The sequence below is a fragment of the Cervus canadensis genome, chromosome X, assembly GCF_019320065.1.
Source record: "Cervus canadensis isolate Bull #8, Minnesota chromosome X, ASM1932006v1, whole genome shotgun sequence".
In the NCBI taxonomy this organism is placed as follows: Eukaryota; Metazoa; Chordata; class Mammalia; order Artiodactyla; family Cervidae; genus Cervus; species Cervus canadensis.
Genome location: NC_057419.1, coordinates 99,471,991 through 99,487,256, shown reverse-complemented (window position 1 = coordinate 99,487,256; position 15,266 = coordinate 99,471,991). Strand labels below are relative to the sequence as shown.

The window sequence follows — 15,266 nt, the reverse complement described above, 5'->3', positions numbered from 1 at the left end:
TCCTCCACTAGACTAGAACTCTTGCAGAAAAGAAAACTGGTTAAGTTTCACTTGTCTTATATTCAAGTCAAGAGAAATAATGAGTTCACTCTTCCTCTCAGCTTCTTTTCTGTGCCAACTCTGGATCCATTCTCCTAGAACTGACTATACGAACATAAGACTCACTGATGGGTAGTTTCTGGAACCCAGAAAGGAACCCCTAAGTAGGGCACTCCCCAGCACAACGTAAGCTCATCTTCATACCACATAACATGGGCTCAGTGAATCTGAGGAACTTCTGTGTGATCTACTGTCTAGCAACCCTTGGTTTCTTTTGTCTGATCCCAGAGTCCTGTGACTACTTTACAAAATCCAACAAGAAAAAGAAGCCAGGAGCTATATTCCTCTGGAAAATTACTAAACCACTTACAATACTAAGTGAGGGCAGCACATGCAAACTACTTCAATCCCTAGCATCCTGTACCCCACCTCTTTGAAAAACTTACCTGCATCTGTACTCATCTTTGCCTCCTTCCTTCCGAGGTCCTTCCTCCTGCTAACCTGGAGAACGTGGGAAGGAGAGTGGAATGTACAACCAGAATCTCTCTCCTTTCAGTTCTCAAACACAACCAAGTCTAATCAGTTCTAAATCCACCTAAACCAATCCAGTCTTCTCTGGATGGTTCTCATCCCATTGTCAATGGAAAAAGATCTAAATTCTTAACCCTCCAAGGCCTGGCCCCTATCAAGCCCTCCAAACTCATCTTCCATCTTGCTCTTGCTTCTCTAGTAGTTCTGAATTGCTAGTTTCCCTTGTGTCACATCATTTCATTACTCTCTGCTTCTGCCTAGAACAGCTCTCTGCTTTGTACCTCTCCTCTTGGCCTAAACCTTGCTAGAGCCACTCATCTCTCAGAACTCTGATCTGACATATTTTCTTCTGGGAGTCTGAGATAGGTACTCCTCCTCTGTCATTGCACTTAACATAGTCACTTAAACTCATCTCTCCCCATATTTGATGATAAGTTCCTCAAACACAGAGACCTTGATTTTCATCTTAGTATTCTCATTGCCTGCCACATGTGCTCAATAAATGTTTAATTAAACTACACCACATAAAAACCAATTCCAAAATCCCAATATGTTCATATAACAAGACTCATATTTGTGAGATGCTAACATATGGGTTTGCTTCCCAGGTGGCTCAATGGTAAAGAATCCTACTTGCCAGTGCAGGAACTGCAGGAGACTCGTTTTCAATTCCTGGGTTGGAAAGATCCCCTGGAGGAGGTAATGGCAACCCACTCCAATATTCTTGCTGTGATAATCCCATGGACAGAGGAGTTTGGTGGGCTACAGTCCATGGGATTGCAAAGAGTCAAATATGACTGAGTGACAGCACCCATGCACACAATATATGGGTTGCAGAGTGCTTTTTTATACTGCAAGCTACTTAATCCTTGCAAATATCATATAAATTGTTGTTTTTTAGTTAATAAGTTGTGTCTGACTCTTTGCAAGACCATGGACCATAGTCTGCTTGGCTTCTCTTTCCATGGGATTTCCCAGGCAAGAATGTTGTTCATTCGCTCAGTCATGTCCGACTCTCTCCAACCCCACGGGACTGCAGCACGCCAGGGCTCCTGGTTCTTCACTATCTCCCAGAGTTTGCTCAAACACATGTCCATTGAGTTGATGATGCCATCCAACCATCTCATCCTCTGTCACCCCTTCTCTTCCTGTCCTCAGTCTTTCCCAGCATCAGGGTTTTTTCCAATGAGTAGGCTTTTCACATCAGGTGGCCAAAGTACTGGAGCTTCAGCTTCAGTGTCAGTCCTTCCAATGAATGTTCAGGGTTGATTTTCTTTCAGATTGACTGGTTTGATCTCCTTGCTGTCCAAGGAACTCTCAAGAGTCTTCTTCAGCACCACAGTTCGAAAGCATCAACTCTCCGGTGCTCAGCCTTCTTTATGGTCCAGCTCTCACATCCATATGTGACTACTGGGAAAACATAAGCAAGAATACTAGCGTGGTTTACCAATTCCATCTCCAGGAGATCTTCCCAACCCAGGGATTGAAACTGTGTTTCTTCCATTGGAAGGTTGATTCTTTACCACTGAGCCACCTGGGAAACCCCTCCTATAAATAAGATATCGCTTTTCTTCTTATTGTTGTTTTTGTTTAGTCAGTAAGTTGTGTCCGACTCTTTGTGACCCCAGGGACTGTAGACCACCAGGCTCCTCCTCCTTGGGATTTCCCAGGCAAGAATACTGAAATGAGTTGCTATTTCCTTCTTCTGGGGATCTTCCTGACACAGGAATCAAACCCACATCTCCAGCATTTGCAGGTGAATTCTTTACCACTGAGCCACCAGGGAAGCCCCATTGTTATTACAGATTAGTAAATTGCAATGCATTGGAGAAGGAAATGGCAACCCACTCCAGTATTCTTGCCTGGAGAATCCCAGGGACGGGGGAGCCTGGTGGGCTGCTATCTATGGGGTCGCACAGAGTCAGACACGACTGAAGTGACTTAGCAGTAGCAGTAGCAAATTGCAATGTAGAGCACTTTGGTCATCTGTCCAAGATTTGTAAGTTACAGAGTTGAGCTCAGGTTTTGTGACGCCAAGTTCAGTCATTCATTTGACCATACTTTAGCCTCCAAACCACCTTCCCATGGCCGTAGCGTAAAGGGTTTCTACTTTTATAAAAGGGAACCATGTGAACACTCTACCAAAGGATTTCAAGACTGTTTTAAGAATTTGACTTAGGCTTTGCTCCAAAACTTCTGACTCATCTCTTAAGATATAAACACTTGGGATAAGCTAGGACGTGGCACAAAATATAGGTTGCTAGAAACAAAACTGGTGGTTAATTAGTGTTTCGGTAGGAGTCCATTGCTTGTTCTGAGTTCGGGGATTTTTAGATTTAAGCCTGTATATGGAGGATCAATTGGTCTTGGATCCAGTGAGGACCAAAGCCATATAGCCTGGAAAAAAGCCACAGTAAAGAAGCCTTAGAGGAGCACTCTTTGGAACTTTAACTGCATTTTTTTACTGCCCTGAGGCTGGGTCTGGGAAGAACAGGTTTGCACAGGTACAGTAAAGAGAGCTTTCTGATTGTGAGGAGACCCAGCAAGAGACCAAGCATATGCTGAGGGTACTAGCAAAACAGGAGGAAAATTTTGAGAAATTAAAAATAGAAGAAGAATATTATATATTTTAAAAAGCATGGAAAGTAAAATAGAATGTCATTAGACTTCCTTACATGTGTTTTATGGATTAATACTGTTTTTATTTTGATTTATGCATGGAGAGTACCATGTGGTTGACCTTCTCTCAAACGTCTTAATCTGGTTTTAACTGAGCCCCATAACTGAGGTCGGTTGAGGAGGCCACTTCCCCGGAGATGATGAATTGTCCCAAGATATGTTCCCAACAGCCCTGTTCTACCACTGCAACGTCTCCAGGGGCTTTTGCAGGAAGGTGCTCAGGGAACCTGGGGTGCAAAATTGCCTTCAGGCCTGGATGCTGCTTCCTTGCTCTGATGCCATCTCACTAGACTGCAGCTGGGATGCTCAGCTGTTGGCCATATAGACGCATCCTGATTTTGCCCCAATTTCCTTTAGGCCCAGCACCTATAATTGTGTACCGATTTTCACAGTTGTTGTTGTACACATAAGTGATATCAGGACTTCCTATTCTTGCCAGATTCTATGGGCTAGTGTGCATCCTCACAAAGTAGTCATGTCTGTAAATAGAGTTTATTTTCATTAATAAGCTCAATATAAATTTATATAAACCTACAGCTAAAAGTTCATGTTGCAGCAACAATGATCATGCTCAGTAAGACATAGCTGAATTTCTACTTTCTTGTGGAGAGTTAAGTCCAGAGGGACTTTATAGAAAGCAACACGCTCATTTACTAACAAGGAAACTGAGGTCTAGAAAGGGGAGGTGGTATATTTGCCTCTCCCTGTTCTGCACACTGAGAGAGTGTCAAAATGAATTTATGTATCTAGGATACTGAGATCTTTAGCAACTTGACTGATCACCCAAAGACCAATCATTTGAAATGGGAAGTTTGAATCAAAGGAAAGAGTCTGGGCGTGAGGGGATCTGTGCTCTGATCCTAGTTCTGCTGATTATAACTGCTGAGGTAGTCCATAATCACTTAACTTGTCTGGGTTTTGCTCATGACATGAGTTTGAACTTAATGCTGTCAACGTGTCTTTTACATACTGTTCCTTGAGATCTTATCTCTAGGTATTGTTGTCATCTCCAGAAATTAAACTGAGGCCTGTATTGGGTGCCAGGACTCCACCCACCCTGCATCTTCCAGGACAGCAAGATTCACTCACATCCAGCCCAGAGGCAGGAATATCTACCTCACAAGCTTAGAAAGAAGAAAGGGGATGAGTGGTGGTTCTTGGGGTAACCCCTCTATTTGATGCTAACAGTCTCCAAGCAAGTGTAGAAGTTTATTTGTGAAAATTAAAAAATTTTAAATATAATGCTACTGGTTCAGAAAGGTAAGAGAGGGTTGGGGAGTAAAGAAGAAACATGGAAAGATAACATGTGGTCTCCCATCCAGCTTAAGGCTGTCTTTGTCTTTTAGATGGAAGTCAACTTCACCAAAAGCTGTGTGAATGAAGAAGAAGCATATAACCTCACAGGGCTGCAGGCTTTTACAGAGTACGTTGTGGCTCTGCAATGTGTGGCTCACAAGTCAAGGTTCTGGAGTGGCTGGAGTCAAGAAAAAATGGGAATAACTATGGAAGAAGGCAAGTTGGTCCATTGTGGTTTCTTTTTTGTCTGCTCTGGTTTAGGGCAAACTGAACTGAGCCCTTGTGGATTTTGTCAAGTACTTTGCCATACTTGGGAATGATGGAATCCCACAATCCCAGAGCCAGAGAGTCTGTACAGTGCACCTCCACAGGGCATGCATGGCACACGCCTGAGCCTACAGGATAAGCTGGCCTTCCCCTGATGATGTTAGTGACATTAGCAGCTTTCTGCCTTGAAGGCAAAGGACCATATCTTGAATACTTGTATAAAGTTCTTATACTGTGCTTGAAGTAGTATAAGATTATTTAAAGATGTCCTATGATAAATTAAAGATTGATGTTGCAAACCCTGAGCTACTGCTAAAAAATAAAGGTGTAACTAATGAGAAAAAAGGCCACATCTTTAATTATAGTGAAGGAAGGAAGGAGAAGAGGATTGATTGCACCTTGATTGAATGGTTACCATGAGTCAGGAATGGTAATCAAGAACACTATTGGGTTCACCAAAATGTTCCTTTGAGTTTTTCTATAACATCTTACAGAAAAACTGGAATGAACTTTTTGGCCAACCTAATCTGTGGGCTTGATATAAAATCCAGCCTGGCTGTGGAGTAACTTTGGGCAAGATACTCACCCTCTAAGATTCAGTCTCCTTACTAATGTTTCCCCTTTTCCATAATGGACTATAATTTATAAAATTGAGTTAATAGTAGTACCTACTTTTTAGTATTATTTTAAAGATTAAAAGAAATAATTGTGTTTAGCCCATAATCAACATTCAGTAGTTGACAGATTTCCTATCAGTGTTATTAATTCTCCTAAGAGCCCTATAAAATATGTAGAATCACCTCTGTTTGCAAGTGAGATAGCTGAGATGTTAATTTGTTCATTGTCACTCAGCATGTTACCATGCTCTATAAATCAAGAGCTTTGCCCAGAGCCTGACCCCAGTAGACGTTCAGTAAGTGTTTGATGAATGTGTTCATTTCCTGTGGCCACTGTAACAAATTGTGGGTGTGTGTGTGTGCTCAGTTGCTCAGTCATATCTGACTCTTTGTGACCCCATGGACTATAGCGTGACAGACTCCTCTGTCCATGTAATTTTCCAAGTGAGAATACTGGAGCAGGTTACCATTTCCTACTCCAGAGGATCTTCCCAACCCAGAGACCAAACTCCCCTCTCTTGTGTCTCCTGCATTGGCAGGTGGCTTCTTTGCCACTGTGCCACCTGGGAAGCCCACAATTTTTTTTTTCTCTTCTAGTTCTAGAATTCAAAGGTCCAAAATCAGTTTCATTGGACTAAAGTCAAAGTGCTGGCACAGTTGGAGATTTTGAAGGGAGAATATATTTTCTCGCCTTTTCTATCTTCTAGTAGCTGTCTGTATTCTTTGGTTTGTGGCCCCTTCCTATAAACAAAGCATATTACTCCAGTCTCTGCTTCTGTCATCACATTACCTTTTTCTCCTCTTCCATGTCAAATCTGTCTGCTTCCTTCTTGTAATGACCATTGTGATAACATTTAGGGCCCACTGGGATAATCCAAGATAGTCTCCCCATCTCAAGATCCTAACCCAATCACATGTACAAAGTCCCTTTGGCCATAAAAGGTAACGTTTATAGGTGATAAGAGATTTGTACTTAGATTTTGGGGGTTCATTTTTCAACCTAATACAATGAATGAATGACTAATTAAATGAATACTTATCAAAGGCCACACATCTTCTGAAATATGTAAGAGAAACAGAAAAATGCTGATCATTCTAACCTTCTGAGGCTTTAACTTTGTTTATGAGACATGTAAGTTCTAGACCATGAATTTCCCCTCACCCCACCGTGGGCATGATTTCAGGCCCTTTTTAATCAGTCTTACAACAAGTCCCTCACTGATCTTATGCAACATGTGGGGTCAGCTCCTGTGCTCCCTGGTCTATATGGCGAAAGTGTATTCCCCTGGATCCTGGTTGAGTTTCCCATGAGACCCAAGTTAGTGTTAACAGATATTTGGCATGTTTGCCCATATGATCATATGTCTGGGAATAATCAGGTGCCTTCTGAATTTTGTATCTCCCACTGGAGATGTTCATGCTTAGTCTGGACTACTCATTGGTGGATGTAGTTACAACAAAGATTCATGTGACACACATAGAGGATTGGGCTGGATGGCCTCTGAAGTCCCTTCTTACTCTAAGATTCTGTTCATCTATGGCATTCAGGCATCCAGGCTTCCATGCTCAACTGTAAGAATACAGGAAAAAGTAATATAAAATTTCTAATCCCTATGTGTTTATATGCTTAGAACAGTGCCTTACAAATGGTAAGTGCTATATAAATTTTAAATAAATAAAAATACATGCATGATTAAAACAAAACTAGTCAAGTTGTGGACCTAATGTGAATTTTTGATTAAAATTATATGCAGTATTTGGGAACACTCTATAGACACCATCTTAAATAATCCTCAGACGGTAAAGTGTCTGCCTACAACTCGGGAGAACTGGGTTCGATCCCTGGGTCGGGAAGATCCCCTGGAGAAGGAAATGGCAACCCACTCTAGTATTCTTGCCTGGAAATTCCCATGGACAGAAGAGCCTGGTAGGCTACAGTTCATGGGGTTGTAAAGATTCGGACATGACTGAGCAACTTCACTTTCACTTTCAAAACAAATATACTAGTTTACAAATACCAAATAGCACTTAAATTGTACAATATAAAATGACCCAATGGTTACAATCTGTTGGAGTGCTCAGTTATTGCTGTCTGTGGCTTCACTGACCCCTATCTTTAAAAATATTAGAACGAAATGCAAGCAATATCCTTGTGCAAGTTGTCCTCTCCCTCTGCTATACCTTTCAGCAGGCAATCTGGGAGAGTGAGTTCTACCCTGGGTTTGATCTTGTTTTGTACAGTTCTCCTCCCTGTAGCTGTCATTCTTCTTAGAGACCTAACATCATTATGGTTCACTGTCTTAAGTTCATCACAGTCCAACCACTTGCTAATGTCAATTTCATACACTTGTTTCACCACTAGAAATGAGATTTACCATTTCAACTGATTTGTTATTTCAGCTTGCTTGGTTAAGATTGACCACCAAAACATTAGATGCTAGTGTCCTCTGTGCCCTGTGCTTGTTAAATAAAATGAACATCTGTCAACATACCACTGGACAATTTTTGCTTTTCTTAATTTTTTCAGAATCCCAGAAGAAACTAATGAAAATGTACCCACCCCTGGCAAATCCTAATTTATCCTCTTCTAATTCGTAAAGTGTTTCCCTGTTTCACAAAGAAATGCCAGCTGTTTTATACACACTACCTCAAACCTTTTCTAATTTGAAAATTTCCATTTTAAGTTGAATATGAAGTACTCTTCCCTTTTGCATTTCAATATATTGATTATTAGGATTATTTACTCACATTTAAGCATATAAATATATACTACTTGAAACACGCATACTACACAAAACAGCCGATTCATGAGAAAAGACCCTGATACTGGGGAAGATTTAAGGCAAAAGAAGAAGAGGGCAGCAGGGGATGAGATGGCTGGATCACATCACCAACTCGATGGACATGAACTTGGGCACACCTCGGGAGACAGTGAGGGACAGGGAGGCCTGGAGTGCTGCAATCCTTTGGATTGCAAAGAGTCGGGCATGACTTAGTGATTGAACAGCCACAGGAAACATATAATAATATTCAATTCCTGGCGCCATTACTTAAAAGTTATATTGGGCAATTTTCTCACTTCTTAACACCTCAGAAGAGGAAATAGTAATATTGATGTACCTAATTATAGGCTGTGGAGGTTAGATGAGATGATTCAGGTAAAATGCTTAGTATCTGACACTTGCTAAAAGTGAGTGATTCTTAGTGTTAGTCTTCAGCAAAGGCAGCAGAATGTGTCTAAAGTGCTGATTGGTGGTGACTGTGGGTATTTCCAGATTGTACCTGGAGCAACAGAACAGCAAATTCTTACTACGTCTGTCCAAACAGTTGATGCCTTGGAATATGTAAACTCCAATATGTAATTGGAGAAGGAAATGGCAACCCACTCCAATATTCCTTGCCTGGAGAATCCCATGGACAAAGGAACCTGGAGGGCTACAGTCCACGGGGTCGCAAGAGTTGGATATGACTTAGCGGCTAAACCACCACCACCAATATGTAAATATTTTGGCAAATTTGTAAAAGCTTAGTATTATTCTTTCACAAATACAGAATTATTGCTTTTCCCCATTTGGTTAAGCTGGATTATTAATTTATTCATTATCAATTTATGATCTTGGAAAATTGACTGTAATAGTTGTAGATGAGGGTTTTTCAGATGGCTCAAGTGGTAAAGAATCCACCTATGAATGCAGGAGATGCAGTTTCAATCCCTAGGTTGGGAAGATCTCCTGCAGGAGGAAATGGAAACCCACTCCAGTATTCTCGCATGAAAAATTCCATAGACAGAAGAGCCTGATGGGCTACAGTCCAAGGGGTTGCAAAGAGTTGGACACAATTGAGCATGCACACGTAATTGTAGAAGATTTAAATGCTAGCCATTTGTTTTACTAAAAGTCACGTCTGTAGGAAGTCTACATCAGAAAGACTGTTTCTCTTTGGAACACATCTGCAGGAAACAGTGACCACAGTGAAAGAAGAAAATACCTGATTAAATTCATTCGTCAGCACTGTTTACCATCTACTAGAACCAAGTGGCTGCCTATGGGGTAAATCTAAGTAGAATTTTACTCTTTCTAATCAGTGACTGGAATGATTGATTATTTAATGATCAGTTTATTTATTTATTTTTCACAACACAATACCTTTATTAGCCTTAATATTTTTTACTGTTATTAAATATTATGTTTCCTAACCTTGGAATTAAAATCAATAATCATTTGAGAACAGTCATATAATACAAATCTACTTTTTTTTTTGACATAGGAATAATTTAGGTGATATAGTATTTGCAATATATTTTTGGGTGGGACTGTCCCCTCCACTCAGGATTTATGAATTTTTGAACACAGAGAAAACACACATAACCATTGTATTGATTATACTAAGGATATTGGTTCTTTTTTTTTGTTTCTCTCTATGCTTCACATGAGTATTTGGAACTGGTTTGTAATGAAAACTTTGCCTTTAGGTTTTCTCTTTCTTATTCTCCATATTATTATCCCAGAGTCTGAGTTCCATGTAACTGGAACAGAGAGACTCTGCAAGTAAGAGATGGATTGAGAGTCTTTCCAGTTCTGTGGGTCACCTATGAAGGTCTCATGACTTTGTAGCTTTGTGCTGAGAAGACTGTCTTCTGGGAGGAACACTGTCTTTGCTGACATCTCAGGCTGTAACCTGTTGACAGGCTGAAACTTGTTGTTCTCTGTCTGAGAAAGTTGAGTCCTGACTGTCCAGTCTCTTGATTTGGTAAAGACCTTTGGGAAAACTCCTGGCAGAGCTTGTGAGACAACATTTCAATGGAATGAAGATTGAGTCATATATAAAGTTTAAATGTTCCAATTTCCTTATATGGCACTTACATGGAATTACAATAGGTCTCATCGGGACACTTGGAACCTAGCCGTTAGACTGTGTTAACCACACTTTGACTTCTGCAAGCATAGTTGTAGAAATGTCACCCTTCATTGATGACAAGACAGGTCATTGATTTAATTGCCCTTTAGTGCCCTTCTCTACATTATGAAGTTGTCTTTAATTAGGGTTCAGTATGTAATTTCACATTAAACACTCAATTACCTGAATTAAAAACAAAAAAATCCCTAAAAATAGTCTCTCAGTACTAAAGTAGTTTAGATCTTGTCCTGAGTGGCAGATCCCATTTTTTGCAGACTGAATTACATTCCTTTCATCCATGTGAATTCCTCAAGAAAAGATTTAGTCTTCATAAACTTCAGCTTTAGTTAGAGACATTTCCTCAATTACAGGCCAATAGCCTTCTGAACAGTTCTTTCGAACCCTGCTTTCCTCTCTTGACTAAAGTGTATGTGTCATTCTTTAGTCAGTAGCTCACCATTTGAAATTTCAGGTGCATGTCAGAAGGTTCAACTATAAATTACCAGTGGCCCACTTTGTGCCAAAACTCCTTGAGACAAGATATTTGGGAGATACAGTCTGGAGGTCAAGTGTAATAGAAATTCCTCTCTCTCCTTCTCTCTTTTTTTTAAGTTTTATCCCTGAATGGTTAGATCATCAGAAGCTAACACACTTGAACTATGCTGTCTTCAGGTATGTTGTTTTTCACGGGAGAAATGCATGAACCTAACTTTCACATTATGACCTTGTATTTCATAGAAGACAACCATGAGAAGTGTACACTTGCCATATTTATGTGCTTTTGTTCAACTGTGATTGCAGACACAGTTTTAGGTTATCTTTTGTCTTTTTTGACTGGATCTACAAGGTAATTCCATTTATGAATTTAATGCCCATAGCCTGAAAAAACTTGCCTCTTCACAATGATTTCTATGTGTTCTTTTTATCAGCACATAAGGAATACACAACTAAATTTCATTCTTTTTCACTCTTCCTGCCTGGAAGATCAGCATTAAATTTAGAGCTTAGAGAGGGGCTTAGGAAAGATTATTTCTCTGCTTGTTTCTTCTTTGATTCTTTGTTGTGCTTTATAACATTGTAAGTGTGTGGTTTCTTCTTTTTGGGGAGTAGATATGGCATAGTGAAAATGAAGTCGCTCAGTCGTGTCTGACTTTTTGCGACCCCGAGGACTGTAGCCCACCAGGCTCCTCCGTCCATGGGATTCTCCAGGCAAGAATACTGGAGTGGGTTGCCATTTCCTTCTCCAGGGCATCTTCCCAACCCAGGGATTGAACCTGGGTCTCCCACATTGCAGGCAGACACTTTAACCTCTGAGCCACCAGGGAAGCCCAGATATGGTATAAATTATATATAAACTCTCCTTAGCAGTTATCTATGTTATTCCTAGCTTTCATGTATGTGAATGATGAGGACATGAGATGTCATATTCCAATCCAGATTTGAATAATAAATTATATTACAGTGGGATCTATTGTAGTTTTATTTTAGCTTACCTTAAGTCATCAGATCCAAGAGCAGTTTTAATTTTTTATTTTATTTTTATTTTTGCCCTACATGATTGTGGTTTTCATAATCATGATTATTTTTTCCACAAAATACAAAGCTTTTCACCACATTATAGTAGTGTTCTAATACAAGAAAATCCCAACATTTTCATTGCAGGGGGAGAGTGATTTATATATAGGATATTAATTTTATAGATCCTTTGTTATTTTTGACTTTTGGTTGATTCTAGTCCTTCAACTACAGGATGAAGACGTCATTGCAATGAAGTCTTCCACTCTCCACCTTACTCCTGCTGGCCCCCTCGAGCAAATCCTCCCCAACTGCATTTTCTAGACAGACAGCCTCACTAATTTCACCATCTCCTGCTACAACTCCCTTCTGTCTCTGCTGAATACCTCACTCCTATTCTTTACAGCTCCACATGACCTGGATCTATGGAGAGATTAGACAAAGTGGATGGAAAAAGGCCAGTGCAGTTGTTGTGGAAGGTGACCTCTCTCTGGGTTATTTATTTACAATTCTGTGTAAAAGCCTTGGTCTCTTATACCTCTAAGAACCGTGATTATGGGCATTTTACCTCCTTAATTTCCTTCCTTTCCTTTGATGCCCCAAATCTCACAATGGTTTCCTACCTCAGAAAAGCCCTGGATGTCATTTTGTAGAAGTCCTGAATGGGCAATGCAGACCCTGAGCCTTCTTCTTTGATCTGAAATGTTAACACTTGGAAATGTTAACACCTGGGACAGGTACAAAGTGTAACTGCAAGTGGAAGTGCAGGAGGCTCCTTGACCTTCTGGAGAAAACTGTCGCTGGCTGGCCCTCACTCTAAGGCAATGGAAAATTATATAGTCCCCACCCGCACACTGGAGAAGAGCACTGCCTTGGGGGTGAGCTTACCAGTGTGTCCTGGGGTCATTGCACAAGTGCCCCCCAGAGCACTGGGATAGTGGGGTGCAAGGATAGAACAGGGGCCCAATGGTCCTTTGTAGGATGGAGGCCTCGGAATGAGGAACAAAGGAGGATCCAGGTGGTTAATACAGAGGATACGAGAGAGGGGATGAGAGGTGACTGTAGGAAAAAGGACAGAAAAGGAGAGAAAGAGGGGATCATTAGGAAAGGAAAGGGCAAACAGAGGGGAAAAACCAGCCAGAAAGTAGGAGAGAGGAGTTGGGGGAAAGAAGAGAGGGAGAAGAGCAGTGAGATGCCCCAATTCTTTGGTGTGTCTCCAAATTGCTCAGGAAATACTCATTGGGTTATCTCATACTTGCTCAAGTCTGGGCAAGTTTCAAATGCTCTTGAAAATGGAGAAATCACCCTGCTTTTTCCAAATGACATCCCAATTCCAGTTACTTCAGGGTTGGAGCATCCTTCTACCTTTCTCCTCTCCCCACCCCGAGGACAGAAGGACGCCATCAGTGGCAGCATGCAAGGGAGAACACAGCCAGTGGTGTTGGGAAATCTTCAAGAATTGATCCCAGATGTTGTGAGTTCTTTCTCAGTCATCAAGTGTGGAAAGGAATTACTCTGTCAACATATTTCTGAGAAGGAAAATAAACAAGAGCACATCCTGTGTGTGGCCAGACCCAGATAGATCAAGTAGGCCAACCTGTGAAGTAGGTGAGATGGACTTGAATGCCCTTCTTCTTCTCCCCCTCACCTGGGGACTGGTCTTCCTTTTGCTTCAATAGAGTTTTCTAAGAATCAGAGATGCTTAAAAATGAATGAACTAAAATCAGATTGTGGTGATGATTGCACAACTCTTGACTATCCTAAAAGCCAGTGAGTTGCACACTCCAAAAAAGTGAATTTTCTGGTATGTGAATTATATCTCAATAAAAAATTTTATTATTTTATTATAAAAATAGAATGAGTTATCATGAAAGATAAATGCCTCCCAGTCATCAGGAAGATTTTTAACAGACTTTTTATGTCATGGGAGGTGTAAAGGAAATTCTCAAACCAGAAAGGCAGTGGGACAAAGTGACTTCTGAAGTCCTTCTGACCTTATGTTCAGTCATTCTGCTCATCTCTGTGTGTTATCAGTAACAGAAAGAGAAAAACAGGGAAGCCCTCTAATTCCTGAGAAATACTCAGCATGCTGATCTCTAGCAAAGCATATGATTAACAGGCTCAGGTTCAAGGCTGAAAAAAAGAGGTTGGCCTGGAGCCCCTGTGGTCACCTTCATTTCTCACCAAGGATTTGGTCTGATAGGGTAACCTTGAATGTTCTAGTCCTCTTAGCTGGAATGTCTGGTTGGGGAAGCTAGCTCTCTCCTTGGAGAGGGTGGTATGGAGATAAAAGGACAGGGCACTCTCCAACCCCTGAAGGTTTCCATGAAAGAAATCATCCAGGGCCAGAACAGACTTGGGATTGGCTCAGAGGAAATGCCTCAGCTTTTAAGTTTATGCTTCTCTGTCCATTACCAATATCCATTGGATCATAGAAAAAGCAAAAGAATTCCAGAAAAATATCTGTATCTGCTTCATAGACTACACTAAAGCCTTTGACTGTGTGGATAGCAACAAACAATGGAAAATTCTTCACGAGATGGGAATATTAGACCACCTTACCTGCCTCCTGAGAAACCTGTATGAAGGTCAAGAAGCAACAGTTAGAACTGGACATGGAACAACAGACTGGTTCCAAATAGGGAAAGGAGTATGTCAAGGCTGTGTATTGTCACCCTGCTTATTTAACTTATATGCAGAGCACATCATGTGAAATGACAGGCTGGATGAAGCACAAGCTGGAATCAAGATTGCCAGGAGAAACATCAGTAAACTCAGATATGCAGATAACAACACCCTTATGGCAGAAAGTGAAGAGGAACTAAAGAGCCTCTTGATGAAAGTGAAAGAGGAGAGTGAAAAAGTTGGCTTAAAGCTCAACATTCAGAAAACTAAGATCATGGCATCTGGTCCCATCACTTCATGGCAAATAGATGAGGAAGCAATGAAAACAGTGAGAGACTTTATTTTCTTGGGATCCAAAGTGCCCACTGTGGATGGTAACTGCAGCCATGAAATTAAAAGACGCTTGCTCCTTGGAAGAAAAGCTATGACAAACCTAGACGGTGTATTAAAAAGCAGACACATTACCTTGCCTACAAATGTCCATGTAGTCAAAGCTATGTTTTTTCCATTAGTTGTGTATGGATGTGAGAGATGGACAACAAAAAAAAACTGAACACCAAAAAATTTATGTCTTCGAACTATTGGTGCTGGGGAAGACTCTTGAAAGTCCCCTGGACAGCAAGGAGATCAAACCAGTCAATCCTAAAGAAAATCAACTCTGAATATTCATTGGAAGGACTGATGCTGAAGCTGAAGCTCCAATACTTTGGCCACCGGATGTGAAGAACTGACTCACTGGATAAGACCCTGGTGCTGGGAAAGATTGAAGGCAGGAAGAGAAGTGGGTAACAGAGGACAAGT

General features: G+C 40.9%; 1 pseudogene; it reads left to right on the top strand.

Moving 5' to 3' along the window:
• Window positions 1-5,037, top strand: part of LOC122435671 — a 37,459-nt pseudogene extending 32,422 nt beyond the window's left edge.
• The last annotated feature ends 10,229 nt before the right edge of the window (window positions 5,038-15,266 follow it).